This window comes from Triticum urartu, chromosome 4A (assembly GCF_056163025.1).
Source record: "Triticum urartu cultivar PI428250 chromosome 4A, HENAU_Tu73, whole genome shotgun sequence".
Classification (NCBI taxonomy): domain Eukaryota; kingdom Viridiplantae; phylum Streptophyta; class Magnoliopsida; order Poales; family Poaceae; genus Triticum; species Triticum urartu.
Genome location: NC_141876.1, coordinates 44767616 through 44794078, shown reverse-complemented (window position 1 = coordinate 44794078; position 26463 = coordinate 44767616).

The window sequence follows — 26463 nt, the reverse complement described above, 5'->3', positions numbered from 1 at the left end:
AATCCTTTCAAAAATGAGTGAGTCCAAAGATCCATCAACATGGAGCTTCTTCATGCATTTTATACCGATATGACTTAAGTGGCAGTGCCACAAGTAGGTGGTACTATCATTACTATCTTATATCTTTTGGCATGAACATGTGTATCACTATGATCGAGATTCAATGAACCATTCATTTTAGGTGCAAGACCATTGAAGGTATTATTCAAATAAACAGAGTAACTGTTATTCTCCTTAAATGAATAACCGTATTGCGATAGACATAATCCAATCATGTCTATGCTCAACGCAAACACCAATCTCGATGGTAGAGGGAGCATACGATATTTGATCAACCTTGGAAATACTTCCAACACATATCGTCATCTCACCTTTAGTTAGTCTCCGTTTATTCTGTAGCTTTTATTTCGAGTTACTAACACTTAGCAACCGAACCGGTATCTAATACCCTGGTGCTACTAGGAGTACTAGTGAAGTACACATTAACATAATACATCCAATATACTTCTATCGACCTTGCCAGCCTTCTTATCTACCAAGTATCTAGGGTAATTCTGCTCCAGTGGCTGTTCCCTTTATTACAGAAGCACTTAGTCTCGGGTTTGGGTTCAACCTTGGGTTTCTTCACTAGAGCAGCAGCTGAATTGCCATTTCATGAAGTATCCCTTCGTGCCCTTGCCCTTTTTGAAACTAGTGGTTTCACCAACCATCAACAATTGATGCTCCTTCTTGATTTCTACTTTTGTGGTGTCAAACATCGCGAATATCTCAAGGATCATCATATATGTCCCTGATATATTATAGTTCATCACGAAGCTCAAGCAGCTTGGTGGTAATGACTTCGGAGAACCATCACTATTTCATCTGGAAGATCAACTTCCACTCGATTCAAGCGATTGTTGTACTCAGACAATCTGAGCACAAGTTCAACAATTGAGCTTTTCTCCCTTAGTTTGCAGGCTAAGAAAATCGTCGGAGGTCTTATACCTCTTGACGTGGGCACGAGCCTGAAATCCCAATTTCAGCCCTCGAAACATCTCATATGTTTCGCGACGTTTCAAAACGTCTTCGGTGCCTCAACTCTAAACCGTTTAACTGAACTATCACGTAGTTATCAAAATGTGTATGTCAGATGTTCGCAACATCCATAGACAACGTTCGAGGTTCAGCACACTGAGCAGTGCATTAAGGACATAAGCCTTCTATGAAGCAATGAGGACAATCCTTAGTTTACGGACCTAGTCCGCATAATTGCTACTATCAACTTTCAACTAAATTTTCTCTAGGAACATAACTAAACAGTAGAACTGAAGCGCGAGCTACGACATAATTTGCGAAGACCTTTTGACTATGTTCAGGATAATTAAGTTCATCTTATGAACTCCCACTCAGATAGACATCCCTCTAGTCATCTAAGTGATTACATGATCCGAGTCAACTAGGCCGTGTCCGATCATCACGTGAGACGGACTAGTCATCATCGGTGAACATCTTCATGTTGATCGTATCTACCATATGACTCATGCTCGACCTTTCGGTCTCTTGTGTTTCGAGGCCATGTCTGTACATGCTAGGCTCGTCAAGTCAACCTAAGTGTTTCGTGTGTGTTCCGAGGCCATGTCTGTACATGCTAGGCTCATCAACACCCGCTGGATTGAACGTAAGAATCTATCACACCCGATCATCACATGGTGCTTCGAAACAATGAACTGTCGCAACGGTGCACAGTTAGGGGGAACACTTTCTTGAAATTATTATGAGGGATCATCTTATTTAATACCGTCGTTCTAAGTAAACAAGATGCAAAAACATGATAAACATCACATGCAATCAAATAGTGACATGATATGGCCATCATCACTTTGCTCCTCTTGATCTCCATCTTCGGGGCTCCATGATTATCATCGTCACCGGCATGACACCATGATCTCCATCATCATGATCTCCATCATCGTGTCTCCATGAAGTTGCCTCGCCAACTATTACTTCTACTACTACAGCTAACGGTTAGCAATAAAGTAAAGTAATTACATGACGTTTATGTTGACACGCAGGTCATAAATAAATTAAGACAACTCCTATGGCTCCTGCCGGTTGTCATACTCATCGACATGCAAGTCGTGATTCCTATTACAAGAACATGATCATCTCATACATCACATATATCATTCATCACATCCTTTGGCCATATCACATCACATAGCATACCCTGCAAAAACAAGTTAGACGTCCTCTAATTGTTGTTTGCATGTTTTACGTGGCTGCTATGGGTTTCTAGCAAGAACGTTTCTTACCTACGCAAAAACCACAACGTGATATGCCAATTGCTATTTACCCTTCATAAGGACCCTTTTCATCGAATCCGATCTGACTAAAGTGGGAGAGACAGACACCCGCTAGCCACCTTATGCAACTAGTGCATGTCAGTCGGTGGAACCAGTCTCACGTAAGAGTACGTGTAAGGTCGGTCCGGGCCGCTTCATCCCACAATGCCACCGAATCAAGATTGGACTAGTAACGGTAAGCATATTGAACAAAATCAACACCCACAACTACTTTGTGTTCTACTCGTGCATAGAAACTACGCATAGACCTAGCTCATGATGCCACTGTTGGGGAACGTAGCAATAATTCAAAATTTTCCTACGTGTCACCAAGATCAATCTATGGAGTCATCTAGAAACGAGGGAGGAGTGGATCTACATACCCTTGTAGATCGCGTGCGGAAGCGTTCAAGAGAATGGGGTTGATGGAGTCGTACTCGTCGTGATCCAAATCACCGATGATCCTAGCGCCGAACGGACGGCACCTCCGCGTTCAACACACGTACGGAGCAGCGACGTCTCCTCCTTCTTGATCCAGCAAGGGGGAAGGAGAGGTTGATGGAGATCCAGCAGCACGACGGCGTGGTGGTGGAAGTAGCGGGATTCCAACAGGGCTTCGCCAAGCGCTGCGGGAGGAGGGAGATGTGTCATGGGAGGGAGAGGGAGGCGCCAGGGCTTAGGTGTTGCTGCCCTCCCTTTCCCCCACTATATATAGGGCCAAGGGAGAGGGGGGGGGAAGCCTTGGCCCTTCCTCCAAGGAAGGGTGCGGCCAAGGGAGGAGTCCCTCCTCCCCAAGGCACCTCGGAGGTGCCTTCCCCTCTTAGGACTCTTCCTTTCCCTCATCTCTTGGCGCATGGGCCTCTTGGGGCTGGTGCCCTTGGCCCATATAGGCCAAGGCGCACCCCCTACAGCCCATGTGGCCCCCCGGGGCAGGTGGCCCCACCCGGTGGACCCTCGGGACCCTTCCGGTGGTCCTGGTACAATACTGGTGACCCCCGAAACTTGTCCCGATGGCCGAAATAGCACTTCCTATATATAATTCTTTACCTCCGGACCATTCCGGAACTCCACGTGATGTCCGGGATCTCATCCGGGACTCCGAACAACTTTCGGGTTACCGCATACTAATATCTCTATAACCCTAGCGTCACCGAACCTTAAGTGTGTAGACCCTACGGGTTCGGGAACCATGCAGACATGACCGAGACGTTCTCTGGCCAATAACCAATAGCGGGATCTGGATACCCATGTTGGCTCCCACATTCTCCACGATGATCTCATCGGATGAACCATGATGTCAAGGACTTAATCAATCCCGTATACAATTCCCTTTGTCTATCGGTACGATACTTGCCCGAGATTCGATCGTCGGTATCCCGATACCTTGTTCAATCTCGTTACCGGCAAGTCTCTTTACTCGTTCCGTAACACATCATCCCGTGATCAACTCCTTGATCACATTGTGCACATTATGATGATGTCCTACCGAGTGGGCCCAGAGATACCTCTCCGTCACACGGAGCAACAAATCCCAGTCTCGATTCGTGCCAACCCAACAGACACTTTCGGAGATACGCGTAGTGCACCTTTATAGCCACCCAGTTACGTTGTGACGTTTGGCACACCCAAAGCACTCCTATGGTATCCGGGAGTTGCACAATCTCATAGTCTAAGGAAACGATACTTGACATTAGAAAAGCTTTAGCATACGAACTACATGATCTTGTGCTAGGCTTAGGATTGGGTCTTGTCCATCACATCATTCTCCTAATGATGTGATCCCGTTATCAACGACATCCAATGTCCATGGTCAGGAAACCGTAACCATCTATTGATCAACGAGCTAGTCAACTAAAGGCTTACTAGGGACATGGTGTTGTCTATGTATCCACACATGTATCTGAGTTTCCTATCAATACAATTCTAGCATGGATAATAAACGATTACCATGAACAAGGAAATATAATAATAACTAATTTATTATTGCCACTAGGGCATATTTCCAACAGTCTCCCACTTGCACTAGATTCAATAATCCAGTTCACATCGATATGTGATTAACACTCAAGGTCACATCCCCATGTGTGGATACATAGACAACACCATGTCCCTAGTAAGCCTTTAGTTGACTAGCTCGTTGATCAATAGATGGTTACGGTTTCCTGACCATGGACATTGGATGTCATTGATAACGAGATCACATCATTAGGAGAATGATGTGATGGACAAGACCCAATCCTAAACATAGCACAAGATCGTATAGTTCGTTCGCTAGAGTTTTCCAATGTCAAGTATCTTTTCCTTAGACCATGAGATCGTGTAACTCCCGGATACCGTAGGAGTGCTTTGGGTGTACCAAACATCACAACGTAACTGGGTGACTATAAAGGTATACTACGGGTATCTCCGAAAGTGTCTGTTGGGTTGACACGGATCAAGACTGGGATTTGTCACTCCGTATGACGGAGAGGTATCACTGGGCCCACTCGGTAATACATCATCATTATGAGCTCAAAGTGACCAAGTGTCTGGTCACGGGATCATGCATTACGGTACGAGTAAAGTGACTTGCCGGTAACGAGATTGAACGAGGTATTGGGATACCGACGATCGAATCCCGGGGAAGTAACATACCGATTGACGAAGGGAATTGTATACGAGGTTGCTTGAATCCTCGACATCGTGGTTCATCCGATGAGATCATTGAGGAGCATGTGGGAGCCAACATGGGTATCCAGATCCCGCTGTTGGTTATTGGCCGGAGAGTCGTCTCGGTCATGTTTACATGTCTCCCGAACCCGTAGGGTCTACACACTTAAGGTTCGGTGACGCTAGGGTTGTAGGGATATGTATATGCAGTAACCCGAATGTTGTTCGGAGTCCCGGATGAGATACCGGACGTCACGAGGAGTTCCGGAATGGTCCGGAGGTAAAGAATTATATATAGGAAGTGCTATTTCGGCCGTCGGGACAAGTTTCGGGGTCACTGGTATTGTACCGGGACCACCGGAAGGGTCCCGGGGGTCCACCGGGTGGGGCCACCTGCCCCGGGGGGCCACATGGGCTGTAGGGGTGTGCGCCTTGGCCTATATGGGCCAAGGGCACCAGCCCCAAGAGGCCCATGCACCAGAAGATCAAGAAAGGATGAGTCCTAAAAGGGGAAGGCACCTCCTAGGTGCCTTGGGGAGGAGGGATTCCTCCCTTGGCCGCCGCCCCCCTAGGAGATTGCATCTCCTAGGGCCGCCCCCCCTAGGCTCCCTATATATAGTGGGGGAAGGAGGGCCTCTCACACCATGCCTTTGGTGCCTCCCTCTCCCTCTCCAACACCTCCTCCTCCTCCATAGAGCTTGGCGAAGCCCTGCCGGAGTACTGCAGCTCCACCACCACCACGCCGTCGTGCTACTGCTGGAGCCAGCTTCCTCAACCTCTCCTTCCCCTTGCTGGATCAAGAAGGAGGAGACGTCACGCTGACCGTACGTGTGTTGAACGCGAAGGTGCCGTCCGTTCGGCGCTAGGATCTCCGATGATTTGGATCACGTCGAGTACGACTCCCTCATCCCCGTTCTTTGAACGCTTCCGCTCGCGATCTATAAAGGTATGTAGATGCAATCCGATCACTCATTGCTAGATGAACTCCTAGATGGATCTTGGTGAAACCATAGGAATTTTTTTGTTTTCTGCAACGTTCCCCAACATCTACATCATCCTAGCCCCTCCGATGAAGTGTGAGTAATTTACCTCAGACCTTCAGGTCCATAGTTAGTAGCTAGATGGATTCTTCTCTCTCTTTGAATCTCAATACAAAGTTCTCCCCCTCTCTTGTGGAGATCTATTCGATGTAATCTTCTTTTTGCGGTGTGTTTGTTGAGACCGATGAACTGTGGGTTTATGATCAAGTCTATCTATGAATAATATTTGAATCTTCTCTGAATTCTTTTATGTATGATTGGTTATCTTTGCAAGTCTCTTCGAATTATCTGTTTGGTTTGGCCAACTAGATTGGTAGTTCTTGCCATGGGAGAAGTGCTTAGCTTTGGGTTCGATCTTGCGGTGTCCTTACCCAGTGACAGAAGGGGTAGCAAGGCACGTATTGTATCGTTGCCATCGAGGATAACAAGATGGGGTTTATTTCATATTGCATGAATTTATCTCTCTACATCATGTCATCTTGCTTAAGGCATTACTCTGTTTTTAACTTAATACTCTAGATGCATGCGGGATAGCGGTCGATGAGTGGAGTAATAGTAGTAGATGCAGAATCGTTTCGATCTACTTGTCACGGACGTGATGCCTATATACATGATCATGCCTAGATATTCTCATAATTATGCACAATTCTATCAATTGCTCAACAGTAATTTGTTCACCCACCGTAGAATACTTATGCTCTTGACAGAAGCCACTAGTGAAACCTATGGCCCCCGGGTCTATTCTCATCATATCAATCTCCATCACTTTTATATTGTTTTGCTATTTACTTTGCCTTTACTTTTTTACTTTGCATCTTTATATCAGAAATACCAAAAATATTATATCTATCAGATCTCACTCTCATAAGTGACCGTTGTCGGTGTCAAAACCGGCGGATCTCGGGTAGGGGGTCCCGAACTGTGCGTCTAGGCCGGACGGTAACAGGAGACAAGGGACACAATGTTTTTACCCAGGTTCGGGCCCTCTCGATGGAGGTAAAACCCTATGTCCTGCTTGATTAATATTGATGATATGGGTAGTACAAGAGTAGATCTACCACGAGATCAGAGAGGCTAAACCCTAGAAGCTAGCCTATGGTATGATTGTTGTTCGTCCTATGGACTAAAACCCTCCGGTTTATATAGACACCGGAGAGGGCTAGGGTTACACAGAGTCGGTTACAATGGGAGGAGATCTACATATCCGTATGGCCAAGCTTGCCTTCCACGCCAAGGAAAGTCCCATCCGGACACGGGACGAAGTCTTCAATCTTGTATCTTCATAGTCCGAGAGTCCGGCCAAAGTAGTCCGGCTATCCGGACACCCCCTAATCCAGGACTCCCTCAGCAGCCCCTGAACCAGGCTTCAATGACGACGAGTCCGGCGCGCAGATTGTCTTCGGCATTGCAAGGCGGGTTCCTCCTCCGAATACTTCATAGAAGATTTTGAACACAAGGATAGTGTCTGGCTCTGCAAAATAAGTTCCACATACTGTCGTAGAGAGAATAATATTTACACAAATCTAATCTGCTGACGTATTCCATAGCGTGTCATCACGCCACAGCCAAGCCTTTATTTGAACCGTTTTTACTGTCCCACCTCAGCGCGTTTTGTGAGGCGGTTTCCTTGGCACATCTTGTCGAAGCAGAGATCGTGTTCCCCCAATTACGGGATTCTCATCAATATGGGCGTGGGTAACCCAACCGCGCCATTGATTACGGCGCTTGGGAGATAAGCGAGTTTTACTAGGCTGGTGGGGACACATAGTTTCGTCCGCCCATATAAGGGGATATGGATCCGCCTTTCCATCCATGCCTTCTTCCTCCTTTGCTCATCCATTTTCGCGCACTCAAGCTCCAGCGCCCAAGTCCGCATTCCCCACCTCAACCTTCTCCAGCCATGTCTGGAGTGGGAGGCAAGTGGATGGTCTCCTCCGTTATGGAGGGACACATCAAGAAGCTGAGGAAAGTCGGGTACTTGTCTGACGACATCGCGCACTGGCTCCCAGACGAGGGGCAGCTCATCCCCACCCCCAGGCCCCATGAGAGGGTGGTGTTCCTCACCCATTTCCTCCACGGACTAGGCTTCCCTCTCCACCCATTTGTCCGGGGACTCATGTTATACTACGTCCTGGACTTCCACGATCTGGCCCCGAACTTCATCCTCAACATCTCGGCGTTCATCGTCGTGTGCGAGGCCTTCCTCTGCATCCAGCCCCACTTCGGCCTATGGCTGAAGACCTTCAATGTCAAGCCGAAGGTAGTGGGCGGCCGCTAGGCGGAGTGCGGAGGCGCCATGATGGGCAAGATGCCCAACGTCCTATGGCTCGAGGGCTCCTTCGTGGAGACCATAAAGGGGTGGCAATCGGGGTGGTTCTACATCACCGGGCCGTGTGACCCTGAATGGGTCGCAGCCCCCAAGTTCCGGTCCGGAATCCCTACGCGGCTCACCTCCTGGAAAGAGAAGGGCCTGCCGTGGGGTAAAAAAGGAGAGCTGACCGGACTCCAAACATGCGTCCAAAACCTGGTGAGCAAGAAGCTCAAACTGGTTAACGTAGTCCAGGTCATGCTCATCCGCCGGATCCTCCCGTGCCAACAACGGGATTTCAGCTTGTGGGAGTTCAACCCGGCCCAGCACCGAACTCTGAGCAGGCTCTTTGACACAACGTGCGAAGATGTCTGGAAGGTGCTATTCAAGGGCACCGAGGCTCCCGCATCCGCTACCGAGGATCGCGGATTCAGCGTGCAGCGTCAAGCCAACGCGGTAAGCTGTTTTTACCTCTTACAGGATATTTGTCTTTCATAGTTTGACTCTATGCGGGACCTAAGCCCCCATGCCTTTGACAGGACTGGTAGAGGATGGCCGAACAGATCAACTATCCGGCTCCTTTGCCTGAAGACCCAGCGGACGCCCGCTTGGCGGAGCTGCTGGTTCCCGCACCTTATGTGGTGCTAGAGAAGAAGGCCAAGAAGAAGGCCACGGGAACCCGAAAGAGTTCCCAGCGCCCGGTGGAGTCGGACTCATCGTCCGATGACTCCGAGGCGCACTCCTCCCACGAAGACGAGGAGGAGGAAAGAGAGGTTTCTTCCCCAGCAGGGGGATAAAAGAAAAGGAAGGTCGCCCCAACTGGGGAGGACGGAGGGTCCAAGAAAGGGAGGACCCTCCCTACGTACTACTCCACCAACGTCGACGACGGCGAAGAGGGGTGACCGCTCAGGGCCAAGCCCCTGGCAAAATCGTAAGTATTCGGATACCTGAGTGACTCATGCCATTCCTTTATTGCACAGCTTCTCCTGATGCCAAATATAATTATGCAGTCCGCCCAAAGCCCGGCTCGACGTGTCGTCGAGCGGCTCCCTGGATTCGTCGGATGTGAATAGTTTTTCACTTCCGACCGCTACCTCCCCCCGCCCTACGGACGACACTGAGGTGTTGTCCCAAAAGGTTCCAAGCCAGGAGGCGCCGCAAGGTGACCTCCCGGACTCCAGGCGCAAAGGGTAAAAAAACCCCAAGGGCTCCAAGTCTGGCCTAGGGCCGGACACCGCACCGGAACCTTCAATGGTTCCGGAGTCCGGCAGGCGGCCCCCTAGTAAGAAGGGCAAGCCTACAACGCCGGTGACCTCCGTCCAACCGGAGGCACCGGATAATTTGCTGGAGGTGCTTAACGGTGCCTCCATCAACGAGGAGCACCGCACTATTATGTGTGCGGTGATCCAGAAGGTTCAGTCCGCCAAAAGCGGGCTGACTGAAGCCTGTGCCAGCCTGCTAACAGGCTTTGAGGTATGTGAAAAATATGTGAAAATATTACCGCATAGACAGTAGCCCCTGATGCTCTGTTTGGCGTTCGGAAAGAAAAGCCGAATAGAGGATCTAAGAACATTCGCAGGAGTCTAACATAATTAAGTCAATATGCATATGCAGGCTTCGCCGCTGGCCTCTGCCGCACTGACTGCGGAGGTGGATGCGCTGAAGCAGAGCCTCGAGCGGTCTGAGCAAGAGCTCGGCCTTGCTAAAAAGGAGCTCGAGGAAAAATAAGGTAAGTAATACCTTGTGGAGTATATTTAAAAAGATGCAGTTGCAAAAAATGACAAGATCGATATTGGTGTCCTAGGGGCCACGACTGAGGTGGCGACCCTTAAGCAAGCGCTTTCCTAGGCCGAAAAGAAGGCGGCCACGGAGTGCACCGAGCGGGAGAAACATGAGGCGCGGGTTGGCGAGGTGCAGCAAGAGTTCCAGGCTCTCATGAAAAAACACGAGAGTTTGGAGCTTGACTCAAAGACGCGAGAGTCCGAGCTCGCGGCGGCCCTTGAAAGCGCCAAGTCTCCCAAGGCCGAAGCCCAGAAAGCCCTCCTGGAAGTTGAGGCGATGAAGAAGATAGCGGCGGGTAAGGCATTCTTTATGCAAAGCAAGCACGTGAAAGTGAATTACTTGTTACTTACCCGAATCCGGAGCTCTCCAAGAGCATTCGCAGATTTGCCCCGTAGCGTGTCAGATGCCGCCGCCTTCTACCGGGCCGAGGAGGGCAGCTTGACGGAGAAGGTGTTCTGGTCTCAGTATGTTGAGGCCGGACACTCGGTGCCCTTGAGCGACCAGCTGAAGCAACTAGTCGAGCTCCATAAGGTGGCCGAACAGGCCATGAAGGGCCTTATAGTTTGGCTGTGGCCTGGAGAGGCCCTGCCTGGGAGCTACTTCGGGCTGGTGAGGCGGCTGGTGGATGCCTGTCCGTGGCTTGAAGTCGTCAAGCACTTCGTCTGCATTGAAGGTGCCCGTGCTAAAGTGCACTGGGGCAAGATGGATGCGGAGAAGCTTGTGAAGGACGGGCCACCACGGGGCAAGGAGCATCGCCACCCCAACATGTATTATGATGGCGTCCTGAAGGGCGCCCGCCTTGTGGCGGACGAATGTTCCAAAGATGTAATATTTGAGTGAACTTGTTCATTTTATCCTGTGCGCTGAAAACTTGTTCATATGCGCTATGCAACACTTGTTTTAATTTAAAATATTACCTTCTATGCGGCCAATTATCGAGTCTGAGAGATGGTGAGTCGTCGGCTTCTGCCCCCATGCCGCGAGTGCTGGGGTGTTCGGGATAAACCTGAGCACTCCTTTTCCCATTCTTGGGTCCTTCGAGGGAGGTGCTCAGCACAACGAACAAGGCAATCGGACTATAATGCGTTATCACTCTCACTTAGCCAGAGAATTCTATAATTTTAAATTTCGGTGAAGCCCCTAGTGTTTGGAAGACCGAGTTCGGGGCGCTATACATGCCTAGGCCGGACAAAGCCGACTCCTCTCTCTAAGCGGCATGAGTCTTTAGGGACTCGAAACCTCCCGAACAGCGACCAGCTCTCGCCCTATCATGACAGTCAGTTTTAGCTTTCTCTGCTGAGGTGCTTAACCCGACTCAACCGGGGCACAATCGCAGTAGTTCTCCCAGCGCTACCTTAGCCGATATAGCGGAATGTAAGGTACCAAAACATGGGAGTCGGGCAAACCCAACTATTGACCAAAGACATGATTCGGAGCTGATGCATATAATGCTATAAGTTCGGAGGGCCGCACTTTGTGGAAGTGTTCGGACTTCTCACGCCGTATTATGGGGTGCTTGAGCCCCTGGCGTATGGACCATACCAAAGTGTACGGGTGCTTAATGTCATAACTGAACATATGTATTGAAAAAAGAAATGAATAGAGGATGCAATAATAAGCTGAAGCTAAGCATTGTTTATTTTAAAAGGCTGCTGTGAAAGCAGAACGATACAAATAGTGCGATAAGCAAGAGATGGGACTATTTGACCTGTCCCCCTCCAGGGGCGAGCTGCGCGACGGTATGTAAGACAGGTATTTTGCTCGTTATAGAGACCACCTAGGAATTCGACGTAGCTTTCTGCCTCCTTGGTTGTTGCATCGTGTGTTCGGCGGTTGTACTGTCGGATAGGCCTTCCGAAGAGTGGAGTCCTGAAAGTAGGAAATGATGACAAAATCGGGAGCCCCTAGTGCGGTTGAGCCGCATTTTTGGGCGTGCCGTGGTCGTGCCCCTCCCCTGTGCCCATGGTATTTTCAGAGCGTAGTTATGTACACGTAGTACTGATTTCGCAGTTTCGCGAGGGCTAGGGTTGGGGCCATATTGCTATGCTTGCTCGGAACGTGCCAGGCGGTCTTGTTGTAGGTTACTCCGGGCGCGCTTGACGGTGTCCGGACGTTTAATAGCCGGACTGGAGAATTGCCTTGAGAGGCTGTTTTGTACTTCCGCTGCGAGGGCCGCCGTGTGCTTCTCCGTTCGGAGAGAGCATTCGGTGTTTCCATTGACCGTAATGACTCCTCGAGGGCCTGGCATCTTGAGCTTGAGATATGCGTAGTGTGGCATCGCATTGAACTTTGCAAATGCGGTTCGTCCGAGCAGTGCATGATAGCCACTGTGGAACGGGACTATGTCGAAGATTAACTCCTCGCTTCGGAAGTTATCCGGGGATCCGAAGACCACTTCAAGTGTAACTGAGCCTGTACAGTTGGCCTCTACACCTGGTATGACGCCTTTAAAGGTCGTTTTTGTGGGTTTAATCCTTGAGGGATCTATGCCCATTTTCCGCACTGTATCCTGATAAAGCAGGTTCAGGCTGCTGCCACCGTCCATAAGGACTCTAGTGAGGTGAAATCCGTCAATGATTGGGTCTAGAACCAATGCGGCGAATCCGCCATGGTGGATGCTAGTAGGGTGGTCCCTTCGATCAAAAGTGATCGGGCAGGAGGACCATGGGTTGAACTTTGGGGCGACTGGCTCCAACGCGTATACGTCCCTGAGTGCACGCTTCCGCTCCCTTTTGGGGATGTGGGTTGCGTATATCATGTTCAACGTCCGCACTTGTGGGGGGAAGCCCTTATGTCCACTATTGTTCGGCGGCTGGGGCTCTTCGTCCTCGTCGCTGTGCAGCCCCTTGTCTCTGTTTTCGGCATTTAACTTGTCGGCCTGCTTGAACACCCAACAATCCGTGTTGGTGTGATTGGCTGGTTTTTCGGGGGTGCCATGTATCTGGCACGAGCGATTGAGTATACGGTCCAAACTGGACGGGCCCGGAGTGTTCCTCTTAAATGCCTTTTTCCGCTGACCAGGCTTAGAGCCTCTGAATCAGGCATTAACTACCGTATCTTCAGCGTTGTTGCTGTTAATTCGGTGCTTGTGCTTGTTGTGACGCGACCTGCCATTGCTGTTCTTGGTATCCGAATTACCAGGGCTCTTGGTCATGTTATTGCTACGAGCCAGTCAGCTGTCTTCTCCCGCGCAAAAGCGGGTCATGAGTGTCGTGAGGGCTGCCATAGATTTCGGCTTTTCCTGTCCAAGGTGCCGGGCAAGCCACTCGTCACGGATGTTATGCTTGAAGGCTGCTAGGGCCTCTGCGTCCGGACAGTAGACGATTTGATTTTTCTTGGTTAGGAACCATGTCCAGAATTGTCTAGCAGATTCTTCTGGCTGCTGAATTATGTGGCTCAGGTCATCAGCGTTTGGTGGTCGCACATAAGTTCCCTGGAAATTGTCGAGGAATGCGGCTTCCAGGTCCTCCCAACAACCAATTGATTCTGCTGGCAGGCTGTTAAGCCAATGTCTAGCTGGTCCTTTAAGCTTGAGTGGGAGGTATTTGATGGCGTGTAGATCATCACCACGGGCCATGTGGATATGAAGGAGATAGTCCTCGATCCATACCACAGGATCTGTTATGCCATCATATGATTCAATGTTTACGAGTTTGAAACCCTCTGGGATTTGATGATCCATTACTTCATTTGTGAAGCATAGTGGGTGTGCGGCGCCTCTGTACTGGGCTATATCACGACGTAGCTCAAATGAGCTTTGTCTGCTGTGTTCGGCCCGGCCGGATTTACGGTATCTGGCGTGACGGTTATCGTCTCGTGTCGTGGGGCGCCCACGCGATCCGTAGATCGATCTTGTTTGCCTTGCCTTGTCCTCCAACATATCTCGCGGGTCTAGCGCATTTCCATGTGCCTTGGTATTTTTTGAGCGACGCCGGGGTGCGGCTTGAGTGGAGGGCCGGGAGGCCTCTCTATCGCGGCCGCGAGGTGGCCGATCAGCCGCATCATGCGCTGGTGATGTAGGTTTGAGTGCTTCCTCCTCTAATCGAGGTAGCAACCTGCTCTTTGGGTAGCTCTTGGAGGGGCGTTCGAGTTCGTACTCCTCGGCCGCAAGGACTTCAGTCCATCTGTCGGCTAGCAAGTCTTGATCAGCTCTAAGTTGTTGCTGTTTTTTCTTAAGGCTACTCGCCGTGGCCATAAGCCTGCGCTTAAAACGCTCTTGTTCGGCGGGATCCTCAGGCATGGCAAATTCGTCGTCGCCGAGGCTTGCCTCGTCTTCGGAGGGAGGCATGTAATTATCACCCTCTTCTTCTCTGTCTGCCGCTCTCTCAGAGGGGCTAGCTTCTCCATCCTCCTGCGCTGAATCTTGCTGGAGGGAATTGTCTTCGGCACTATCCGGGGTGTTATTATCTCCCGTGCCGGCATCACCGTTTTTGCTTTGGCGGGACTTAGAGCGGCACCGCTGACGCCGACGCTTGGGTTGCTTCTTGGAGGGGTCAACCCCTCTTGTTCCGTCGCCATTGCCTTCTTTGGGTGTATCCACCATATATATGTCATATGACGAGGTGGCTTTCCAGTGCCCTATAGGCGCTGGTTCATGTTCGTCTCCTACATCATCGTCCATATTGTCGATGTCTTCGGAGTCGAAGTCGAGCATGTCGGTTAGATCATCAATAGTGGCTACGAAGTGGGTGGTGGGTGGGCGTCGAATTTCTTCATCGTCCGCATCCCAGTCCTGTTGGCCATAGTCCGGCCAGGGCTCTCCTGACAAAGAGAGAAACCTTAGTGAATTCAGAATGTCGCCGAAGGGCGAGTGCTAAAAGATATCCGCGGCGGTGAATTCCATGATCTGCGCCCAATCAGATTCGATTGGCAGGGGCGCGGAAGGTTCGGAGTCCGGAAAAGAGTCCGGCACCTTGGAGTCACGGGCTTCGCAGAGGATGAGGCTGGTGTTCGGCTCGATCGCCGTTGAGACTGCAGCTCCCGAGGCGGTGTCTAGCCACCCGTCCTCGATCGGCATAGTTGGCTCCGAGCTAAGGGTCAGAGCTGATGCGGGCGCGGCCTCTAGGGTACTGTTCGGCGGCAAAGCTAGGTCATACCCAACGTGACAGTGCGGCGCGCCCGGCTGTGGCTCGAATCCGTCGAAGATCAAGTCTCCGCGGATGTCGACCGTTGTCAGAGTAATGGGCCACAGGTAGGCCAACCCGAGCCCCATGACCTTTCAAGACATCGGGGCAGGCTACGCCCCTCAAGACCACAGGGCGAAGAGCCGCCTCCTGGGGAGTCTACGGCAAGGCGGTCGACTGCCCGCTCACGGTCGAGTCCCAGGGACGACTTCCAGAGAAGCTGGCTTTGGGGAGTCGGCCGGCGACTCCAACAAACCGTGACCTCATCGAGGGGGACGGGGTAGGGGCATGGCTACAATGAAGCCCACTTCCCGCCCCTTACCAAGGGCAGGCATGGCTACATCGCCCCGTACTTGGGAAGATCTCCCTACGGCGTGGCACTGTTGCCCAGCCGGCCCTGACATTAGCACCACTGTACCTGGTCCTGCGCCCATGACGGCTTGTCTGTACGGCCTGGAGGTAGCAGGGCCCACCAGCCAGCCAGACCTCGGGAGACGGCGGGAGCACCGCCAGTCGGACCCAACGGGAGTCGGCCCGGGGGAGTCGGCCGAGCCCTCCCCTGGGCCCACGCGCCATTAATCAAGAAGAGATGGGGAGTGGCCACAGTGATCGCCCGCCAGGCGGCGGGGCTGTTGCCACGACCCCATGACCAAGCTTGCATCATCAAGAGCACGGCTACAGTAATCAGCAGCCGACAAGACCCGCCCGCGGCGGACGCGGCCTGTCGGCTCCGTACCAGACCAGTCGGCGGGGCCCACCAGTCGGCGGAGAAGTCGGAGGTCGGAGACACTGACGGCTGGGCCCGCGCCTAGTCACATTACCATTGTACCCCTGGGGGGTAGGCCTATATAAACCCCCCAAGGCACCCATGCAAAGGGTTGGATCCCAGTAGTTCTATACCTCATCAGATAGAGGGAGAGAGCTAGCCTTGCCCTCTCCTACCACCATACACAGCTCAAGGAGCAACCGTGTAAACCCTTGACCATAGTGATCATGCGGAGACCCCGCAGAGCAGCAGTAGGGGTATTATCTCCCTAGAGAGCCCCGAAGCTGGGTAAGATTCGCCGGCGTGCATGTCTTCGCCTCATCCCGTTTCCAGGCACCGGCGATGTTCTACTCGCCCCCACCATGATAAGCCATACGTTGGCATATGTCGCACCAAAGCCCTGACATTTGGCGCCCACCGTGGGGCATGGTGCACCACCGTACGGAGATCTGTTCTGGACGGGAACCCTTTTCCTCCCTGGCGAGCGCAGCCAGCCAGGCACGCTAGACGAAGTTTGCGTCGACGCGCTGCGCGGCATGGAGATCGCCTGCGCAGCCAGCTCCTTGGCCGAACTTGTCGGCGAGGTCCGCCTCTCCGACGAACCTATGTCCGACGCAGGCGTAGGTGGCCTCGAAAACCTCCTCGCGGGCCTCCTCGATCAACTCCACGTTTCCGGCGAGCCTGCCGTAGACTTGGAGTCCGTAGGCTCCACCGACCCGATGCTGGTCGACTCCGACACCGCGTCGGTCGACGCGTTCCCCTCCAATGTGGTGGTCTACGACAAACCTCTCCCCCACGCGGAGAGCAACGGGAGCACCATCACTGAGGTGCTGGTCATCAGTCATGACGAGTTCCCTGGTGGAAGGGCGCCCGACTCACTCGGCGTGGCGCTGCAAGACCTAGCTGCGCCCATTCCGGAAGATGCTGATGCAGAGACGTTAGAAGCGCGCCGCCTTCAGCTTGTTGAAGGCGCGAAGAAGCTAGCTAGCATGAGACGCTTGTCAGAAGCTTACCAGCGGGAGATGGATCACGCTGTTGGCGGCTCGCCGGCTCCGGCAGGGCCCAGCCGCCTTGGCGTGGTTCAGCAGCGCGGCGTAGCCATCGCCAGCCTGATTGGGGCTAGCCGCCCCGTGTATGCCACGCTAGTGGAGAACATCCGAGCTGCCCAGGCAGCGGCGGATGAGCTGGACAATTTCGAGGGCGAAGAGCGCCGCCTCATGATGGAGCGAGTCCAGCGGCTCCTCGACGCGGCCGCCGCGCAGAACAAGGCCGGCTGCCGCACGGAGGCACCGCAGCGGCCAAACGATGACCCGCACCGAGATCAAGGCGGGACGTCTCGGACACCGACTGGCGGTACCCGAGGAAGGAAGGACAAGGAGCCGGCTGTCAGCCACAGTCGGACTCGGATTACCATAGAGCGCGACCGAGACGGCTGCCCGAGAGAAGTGGAACGACGAGACGACTGTCCGCCTCCCCCTCCCCGCAAGGAGAGGCGAGTCTCCCTGCCGCCTGTTGACCATCCGACTCTCGGTGACTGCCTTGGCCGCCGAGAGGGAGTTGGGGAGAATGACGCCCGCCACCGGATCGAGCGACTTCACCTGTCCCTGGCGCTGGAAGAAGAAGACGAGCTGGGTCCGCCTTGTTTCGGGCCCCGCATTCGGGACGAGCCCTTTCCCAGAGGGTTCACGCTCCCAAGAGACACGCCCAAGTATACCGGCTCTGTGAAGCCGGAAGACTGGCTAGTCGACTACTCCACGGCTGTCAGCATAGCAAACGGCAACAAGCGTGTCACCGTAAAGTACGTTCCGCTCATGCTCCAGGGCACGGCCCGGACATGGCTGAACAGCCTAAAGCCCCGCAGCATCAACAGCTGGGTCGACTTCACCGAAGCATTCGTTCGCAACTTCACCAGCACGTACAAGCGTCCTCCCAAGCCTTGCCAGCTCTCCCTATGCATGCAAGGTCCTGATGAGTCGACTCGCGACTACCTCACGCGTTGGGCTGAGCTCCGGAACTCCTGTGAGGACGTGCACGAGGTGCAGGCCATCGAGTACTTCACAGCCGGGTGCCGAGAAGGCACCCTCCTCAAGCACAAGCTCCTCTGCGACGAGCCAGAAACCCTCGACGAGCTGCTGATCATAGCTGACAATTACGCTACGGCCGACTCCTCCATGAAGACAGAAATTCAAATCAGCACGACTGGCAAAGTAGCTCCTCAGGCTCCAAGAACTCCGGCAGCAGACGCCGGCCGGCGACAACAGCAGGGCGACCACAAGCGCAAGGCCTCGCAGCCGGCTTCCAGCAGCCGGCAGGTCGCGATCGTCGAAGCCCAGCAGCCAGAAGAGCAGCCTCCGCCCAAGCGACAGAAAGGCGGCAAGCCGAACTGGTTACCGGCCTTCTCCTACAAGCAAACCTTGGATGGACCTTGCAAGTTCCACAGCGGCGCGAAGCCATCGAATCACACCACCCGGAAGTGCCACTGGCTCAACAGGATCGCCAAGGGAGACGGCCTCCTGCCACCCCCGCCTGCTGGGCAGCCACCTCCGCCTCCGCCCCAGCAGCCGGTAGTCAGGCCAGTCGGCGCAGTACAAGAAGAGTACCCTGAAGAGCACGGAGCCTACGTGGTGTTCACCGGTGTGGCTGATGATCGACGCAGCAGGCGGCTGCAGCGGCAAGAGGTGAATGCAGTAGCCTCAGAGACGCCAGAGTTCATGCACTAGTCAGAGAGGCCCATCAGCTGGAGCAGGGCTGACCACCCAGAAGTGATGCCGAGTCCGGGCTCCTACGCCTTGGTCCTGGACGCCACCTTTGCCACGGACAAACGGGCCGCGCGTTTCTCGCGAGTTCTGATAGATGGGGGTAGCAGCATCAACATCCTGTACAAGGACACCATGGAGAAGTTAGGAATCAAGCAGAGATAGCTTCAGAACAGCCGGACTGTGTTCCCCGGCATTGTTCCTGGGCTTTCCTGTTCACCAATCGGCAAGATCCTGATTGCCGTCCTCTTTGGGGACAAAGATCACTTCTGAAGAGAGTCTGTTTGGTTTGAGGTGGTGGACCTTGAGAGCCCATACCATGCGCTACTTGGCCGGCCCGCCTTGGCCAAGTTCATGGCGGTCCCCCACTACACCTACCTCAAGATGAAGATGCCCAGTTCCAGGGGAATTTTGACTGTGGTCGGCGACTACCGGAAGTCGTCCGCTTGTGCGGCCGAGAGCAGTCGGCTGGCTGAGTCCCTGGTGATTGCGGCCGAGAAGCGACTCCTTGAGCGAGCTGTGGCGATGGCCGGCAAGCAGTCGGAGATATCGCCCGACCCGAAGGAGTCGGAAGCCGAAGGTTCGTTCAAGCCGGCCAAAGAAACAAAGAAGATACCCTTGGATCCGGAGCACCCAGAGAGGTACGCTGTCGTAGGTGCAAACCTCGACAGCAAATAGGAAGGCGAGCTCATCGATTTCCTCCGTGAGAATTGGGACATCTTCGCATGGTCTCCCAAAGACATGCCAGGTGTGCCGACGGAATTCGCCGAGCACAAGTTACACGTCCGATCTGATGCAAAGCCGGTCAGGCAGCCCCTACCCGCTTATCAGAAGAGAAGAGAAGAGTTGTCGGAGAAGAGATAGCCCGACTCCTAGCAGCCGGCTTCATTATGGAAGTTTTCTTCCCGGAGTGGCTGGCAAATCCGGTCCTGGTGCTAAAGAAGAACAAGCAATGGCGAATGTGTATTGACTACACGAGCCTCAATAAGGCCTGCCCCAAGGACCCGTTTGCTCTGCCGAGAATTGATCAGGTGATAGACTCCACAGCCGGATGCGAGCTGTTGAGTTTCTTGGATGCGTACTCAGGATATCACCAGATCAAGCTGAACCCGGCTGATCGATTGAAGACCGCCTTCATCATGCCGTTTGGAGCATTCTGCTACCTCACCATGACGTTCGGCTTGAGGAATGCCGACGCCACCTTTCAGCGTTGCATGCAGAAGTGCCTCCTCAAGCAGCTCGGTAGGAACGCCCACGTTTACGTGGACGACGTGGTGGTGAAGACGGAAAAGCGAGGAACATTGCTGGAAGACCTCAAGGAGACCTTTGAGAACCCGCGCCGGTTCTAGATCAAGCTCAACCCCGAGAAGTGTGTCTTCGGAGTACCAGCCGGCCAGCTGCTAGGTTTCCTGGTCTGTGAACGCGGCATAGAATGCAACCCAGTAAAAATCAAGGCCATCGAGAGAATGGAGGTACCTAGCCGACTGCTGGATGTGCAGAAGTTCACCGGCTGCTTGGCGTCCATCAGCCGATTCATCAGTCGGCTGGGCGAGAAAGCTCTCCCCTTATACCAACTCATGAAGAAGACCACTTTTTTCGAGTGGAACCATAAGGCGGACGAAGCTTTCCACCAGTTGAAGAAGATGCTGACTACTCCACCCGTCCTGACGGCTCCGACTCCCAAGGAACCTATGCTCCTGTGCATCGCCGCCACCAACCGAGTAGTCAGCACAGTCATTGTAGTAGAGCGCAAGGAGGAAGGCAAGGTGCTACCTGTCCAGAGACCAGTATATTACCTGAGCGAGGTACTGTCGACCTCCAAGCAGAACTACCCCCGCTACCAGAAGATGTGTTATGGCGTGCACTTTGCTGCCAAGAAATTGAAGCCTTACTTTCAAGAACATCCAATCACGGTGGTCTGCACGGCTCCACTTGCCGAGATCATCGGCAGCCGTGATGCCTCTAGTCGAGTGGCCAAGTGGGCCATAGAGCTGGCTCCTTACACCATCTACTACCAGCCCCGCACCGCTATCAAATCACAAGCACTGGCCGACTTCCTCGTTGACTGGGCCGAGACCCAGTACCTGCCTCCAGCACCTGACTCCACCCATTGGCGGATGCACTTCGATGGCTCCAAGATGCGCACCGGCTTGGGAGCCGGCGTCGTCCTCACCTCTCCCAAAGGCGACAAGCTCAAATATGCACTGCAAATCCATTTTGCCACCTCCAACAACGTGGCCGAGTATGAGGCGCTCATTCACGGGCTCCGGCTTGCCAAAGAACTTGGCATCCGCCGGATCTTGTGTTATGGCGACTCGGACTTAGTGGTCCAGCAGTCGTCTGGCGACTGGGACGCAAAAGACGCAAACATGGCGAGCTACCATTTCCTCATGCAGCAACTCAGCGGGTATTTCGAAGGGTGCGAGTTCCTCCATGTGCCAAGAAACGACAACGACCAAGCAGACGCCTTGGCACGAATCGGCTCTACCCGCAAAGCAATACCATCTGGCGTCGCCCTTCAACGCCTCCTCAAGCTGTCTGTCAAGCCTTCACCAGAATCAGACTCCATCTTCGTGCCGGCTCCTCCCGAAGACGGCGGACCCGACTCCAGAGTTCCGGGAGTCGGAACGGGGACTTTGGCGGGCGACTCCAAAGCTACCACAGTCGAGCCCGGCCCAGGGACTGCGGTGACGGACTTGAAGATTCCAGAACTCGGCCCAAGGACCGAGCCAGTCGGCCTGGGGACTTCATCAGCCCAACAAGCGGTTGTTGACTCCAGCCCGCCGCCTCCCAGCCCAGCCGCCCTCGTCCAAGTCGCAGTTCTGATAGTCGACGAAATAGCAGCACCCTCATGGGCCCAGCCCATCCTCAAATTTCTGGTGAACAAAGAGCTACCAACTGATGAGACCTCAGCTCGGCAAGTACAACGCCGGGCAGCAGCCTATACCATAATCAACAGAGAGCTGGTCAGGTGCAGCGTCACTGGTGTCTACCAGCGCTGCGTAGAGCCAGAGCATGGCCAGGCGATCCTCAAAGACATCCATCAAGGCGATTGTGGCCACCATGCGGCTTCAAGAGCACTCGTCGCCAAAGCTTTTCGGCACGGTTTCTTTTGGCCGACTGCCTTGGAAGAGGCCAAGGAGTTGGTCCAAAAATGCAAAGGGTGCCAGAAGTTCAGCTCCAAGTCGCACCAATCGGCTTCCGCGCTCAAGACCATCCCCATTGCTTGGCCTTTCGCAGTTTGGGGTCTAGACATGGTGGGACCATTCAAAACAACACGAGGTGGTCTGACTCACCTACTTGTCGCAGTGGACAAGTTCACCAAGTGGGTGGAAGTAAAGCCAATTAAGAAACTGAACGGTCCGACTGCCGTGACCTTCATCACCGATATCACAATTCGGTACGGCATACCACACAGCATCATCACTGACAACGGCACAAATTTTGCCAAAGGCGCCTTGGCCTGTTTCTGCGCAACACAGGGCATCCGACTGGACCTAGCGTCCGTCGCCCACCCGCAGTCAAACGGCCAAGTGGAGCGAGCAAACGGCCTCATCCTATCCGGCATCAAGCCTCGGTTGATCGAGCCTCTGGAGCGCTCGACTGGCTGCTGGCTCGACGAGCTGCCAGCCGTCCTCTGGAGTCTGCGCACGACTCAAACAAGTCAACCGGCTTCACGCCCTTCTTCCTCGTCTACGGTGCCGAAGCCGTCATCCCAATGGACATAGAGTTCGACTCCCCACGAGTCACCATGTACATCGAGGAGGAAGCAGAAGAAGCACGACAAGACGGCGTCGATTTGCTGGAAGAGGGCCGGCTGTTGGCACTCAGCCGGTCCAGCATCTACCAGCAGAGCCTGCGCCGATACCACAACAGGAAGGTCAGGCCAAGGTCTTTCCAAGAAGGCGACCTTGTACTCCGGCTGATCCAACGAACAGCCGGCCAGCACAAGCTGTCGCCGCCTTGGGAAGGCCCTTTCATCATCAGCAAAGTACTAGGAAACGACTCCTACTACCTGATCGACGCTCAGAAGCCCCGAGCACGCAAGAGGGACGACTCCGGCAAGGAGATAGAGCGGCCATGGAATGCAAATCTTCTCCGAAGATTTTATAGTTGATGCAGTATGTACCACGCTACCCTTTGTATTAAAGTACCAAGACTTCGGGCCCCCCGAGACGAGCCCAGGGACTGCCCTCTTTTGTCTATATGATAAAAATTATGCCTACAAGTATGTTACTCTTTGTCATGCCGCTTGGCACCGGGCTCGACAAGTCGGCCCGGGGACTTGCCGCCTTGCACTATGAAATGCTTCCTGCAGCCGGACAAGTAGTGTGTAACATCTAAGCCGTCTTCTGTCAGAAGCCGCAGCTCGCAGAGCGACTGTACAGTGGGCAGAGGTAAGGTAGAATGGGTGATCGCACGAAAAATGGCTAGGGACTCAAAGCAAAGCCCTTCTCGCAAACTGACTCTCGGACAATCGGATTGTCCTTTTCTATCCAACTTGCTCAAACAATCTTGAAATCGGCTAAGTACTTGCTTTCCCAAAGTAGCCTAGCACTTGATCCAGCAACAGTCTGCAGAGCGGCTGTCCGATTGGCAACGCAGGCAACTAGGAGAAAGTGGCAAAGGAAAACAACCAAAAGAACAATGAGCAAGAAAAGATAGACATATATATATATAACACAGGCCCTTGGCCGAATTGTCAAGCAGAGGTTCAAAATACACCCCGCGGGTGGAATTGTATGAATTAACAAGTTCTTCAAAAGACTACTGAAGCAGATAAAACAACAGACACAGCGGCAGCTTAGGAGGCGGCAGACGGAGTCGGGGGGTCGGAGGAGGCGCCAGCGTCAGTCGTCGGGGCGGTCGGCCGGCTAGTCTCGGCTTGATCGCCTCCGGCAGCAGTCGGATCGGTCGCACGCGGCTCGTTGCTGGAGGCGCGGTCGGGCTGAGGCTGGCCGTCTACTCCATCTTCTGGTGCCTCCGCCTCACCCTCATCCTCTGCCTCGTCCTCCTCCTCGACGCTGGAGCCGATCACCTCCGCCGAGTCTTCGCCGTAGTCTGGGTTCATCCCAAATCACTCTGGCGGGACCTCCTCGCTGTCTTCAGGCCGCTCGGGGACGAAGATGCTCATGTCAGTGTACTCGACGATCGCCGCAGCACGCTTGACGAGGGCGTCTTCCGTAGCCGCCAGCTCCGGCTGGGCCTCTGACCGAAGCGTGGCCAACCGGTCTAGATCTAGCCCCGGGTACCACACCTTGACGAACTCCAAGGCCCGGCGCGCTCCAGCCCAGGCCGAAGAGCCCTTCCAGGCCTCGAGGCGACCAGCCGCGACCTCCAACCAGTTGTCCGTCAGGCTGGGGGTGCGCGGAGCCTGCATATCCAGCCAAAGGGCGGAGATCGCCTGGGCGCCGACGCGCTGAAGCCGGCGCAGCATCCGGTGAGCCGGCCGGAGGCGAGCCTCGATACTCAAGATGTGCTCATCAAGAGTTCGGGGGGCATCGGCGGCGATCTCTGCGCCCTCCGCCCTCCGACTTGCATGATCGGCCTCGATGGCTTGGATAGCAGCCTGAGACTGCCCAGGGAAGAAGTCTGCAAAAGACACAAAGAAACAAAAAAGCAAGTCAAAAACCAGGAGTCGGCATGACCTAGGTCGGCGGCTCAAAGAAAGAAAACAAAGAGACTCACCATCAACGATGTCTTTGATCTCGTGGAAGCCGGAGGACAGCAACGCCTCCTTGTCAGACCAGGAAGAGTGCTCGCTCGCGAACTCGGCCAGGAGGGCGGCCTCCGTCTCCTCCGCCTCCCTCTACGACTTCGCGAGCAGCCCCTTCTGCTCTGCCAACTGAGTGGTCAGCAGATCGCGCTTGTTGCACTCCTCCCCTTTGGCGAGCAGGGCAGAGTTGGCTTCGCTCAGCTGCTGTTGAAGAGCAGCGTTGGCCCTGAAGGAAAGAAAGAAAGACAGCTGTCGGTGTCAAAACCGGCGGATCTCGGGTAGGGGGTCCCGAACTGTGCGTCTAAGGTGGATGGTAACAGGAGGCAGGGGACACGATGTTTTACCCAGGTTCGGGCCCTCTTGATGGAGGTAAAACCCTACGTCCTGCTTGATTAATATTGATGATATGGGTAGTACAAGAGTAGATCTACCACGAGATCGGAGAGGCTAAACCCTAGAAGCTAGCCTATGGTATGATTGTATGTATATGATCTATCGACTAGCCTGGCCTCGGTTTATATAATGCACCAGAGGCCTAGGATAACAAGAGTCCTAGCCGAATACGCCGGTGGGGAGGAATCCTTGTCTTGATCGCCAAGTCTTGTGGAATATTCCTTGTATGCGGCAGCTTTCCGAACTGGCCCATGAGTATACGGCCATGGGGGTCCTCGGCCGAATCTAATAGATCGGGAGATGACGTGGTGAGTACCCCCTAGTCCAGGACACCGTCAGTAGCCCCCTGAACCGGTCTTCAAGTTAGGGATGCTCCTCGATTCTTCCGAACTGTTCTTCATCTTCGGTTGACGGTCTTGAAAACTGGTTCAACAAATCTTCTCATCTTCGATCTTGAGGTTCGCCGAAATGAATTCGACAAGTTTATACATCGGGTATCCGAGGAGCCCCTTTAAGTTTCCGGCCTTTATCAATGCCTTGTTATTTTTATGCCACACCTCGGGTTTGAAATTGTTCCTGGGCGGCAGCGTCCTCTTGCGTCCGAGCTCCAACGCTGGACTGCATTCGAGGTATCTTTTGCAGCCGAGCACCAACGCCGGACCGCTTCCTAGCTCTAACACCGGAATGTATCTGAGCTCCAACGCCGGACTATGTATCCGAGCTCCAACGTCGGACTGTATCCAAGCTCCAATGTCGGACTATGTATCCGAGCTCCAACGCCGGACTGTATCCGAGCTCCAACGCCGGACTATGTATCCGAGCTCCAACGCTGGACTGTATCCGAGGTGTCGTAAATCACCTTGGTTCAAAGAAGTTTGAAGGAGTTTAGCCGAGCTTAATGCCGGAAATGCCCTCTATGGAGCCAGCCACTAACGCCCGAGCTTTATGCCGGACTGCTTCCGAGGTGGTGCACCACCCCGAATGTGGGCCGATTTTTTGTCAATATTTTTTATTATTGCAATTTATTCTCTGCCGAGACATATAGCCAGTAGCCCTCAAGGTGTGTATCGGTTTAAAACCCGAGATGCACCTGAAGGATGACGTAAGACCACTGATCCCAGTAGCCGCTGAGACTCAGGTTGATTTGCAAAATCAGCCTGAGGATCAAGTCCTAGCTCGGCAGAATACTCCGGGACACAAAAAGTGGCGTGCTCAATCCTCGAGACTCAGGATGGGTGCGGCCGACCAACCTGAGGATCAAAATCTCCTCGGCAACTGTATTGCACTTAAAATTTTTTGCATTGAACAAGCAATGCAGTAGCCCCCGAGACACTGGTCGGGTGGCAACACCAGATCAGGGGATCGATGTGCCCCTTTAATATTTGTAAATAATAAGCCCGAAGCCCAGTAGCCCCCGAGCCTTAATGCGGGCACAGGTGGCAGAATTAAGGATTGATATCCATAGTAAAATCACAAATTATGTGTAATGACTCTATGTATCCAAGTACTTTATGTCATTAATGCTTGGATCCGCATTGTACAAAACTTTGTTAACCGACCACCGGCTTCAACCTCCTCGGCCAGAAGCCGGGGAGTGTTTGTCCTA